The sequence below is a fragment of the Oncorhynchus nerka genome, linkage group LG22, assembly GCF_034236695.1.
Source record: "Oncorhynchus nerka isolate Pitt River linkage group LG22, Oner_Uvic_2.0, whole genome shotgun sequence".
Classification (NCBI taxonomy): Eukaryota; Metazoa; Chordata; class Actinopteri; order Salmoniformes; family Salmonidae; genus Oncorhynchus; species Oncorhynchus nerka.
The window spans coordinates 103,144,803-103,145,439 of record NC_088417.1 but is presented as its reverse complement, the minus strand read 5'-3'; positions in this window follow the sequence as shown (position 1 = coordinate 103,145,439).

Genomic DNA, 637 nt, shown 5'->3' with positions numbered 1-637 from the left:
CATCTATCTATCCCAGACAGTGTTGTGGTCTATCTATCTATCTATCTATCTATCCCATCTCATCTATCTATCTATCTATCTATATCTATCTCATCTCATCTATCATCATCTCATCTATCTATCTATCTATCTATCTATCCCAGACAGTGTTGTGGTCTATCTATCTATCCCAGACAGTGTTGTGGTCTATCTATCTATCCCAGACAGTGTTGTGGTCTCATCTATCTATCCCAGACAGTGCTGTGGTCTATCTATCTATCCCAGACAGTGTTGTGGTCTATCTATCTATCTATCTATCTATCTATCTATCTATCTATCTATCTATCTATCTATCTATCTATCTATCTATCTATCTATCTATCTATCTATCTATCCTCATGCTACTCTATCTACTCTATCCCAGACAGTGCTGTGGTCTATCCATCTATCCCAGACAGTGTTGTGGCTCATCTATCTATCCCAGACAGTGTTGTGGTCTATCTATCTATCCTAGACAGTGTTGTGGTCTATCTATCTATCCAAGACAGTGTTGTGGTCTATCTATCTATCCCAGACAGTGTTGTGGTCTATCTATCTATCCTAGACAGTGTTGTGGTCTATCTATCTATCTATCCCAGACAGTGTTGTGGTCTATCTA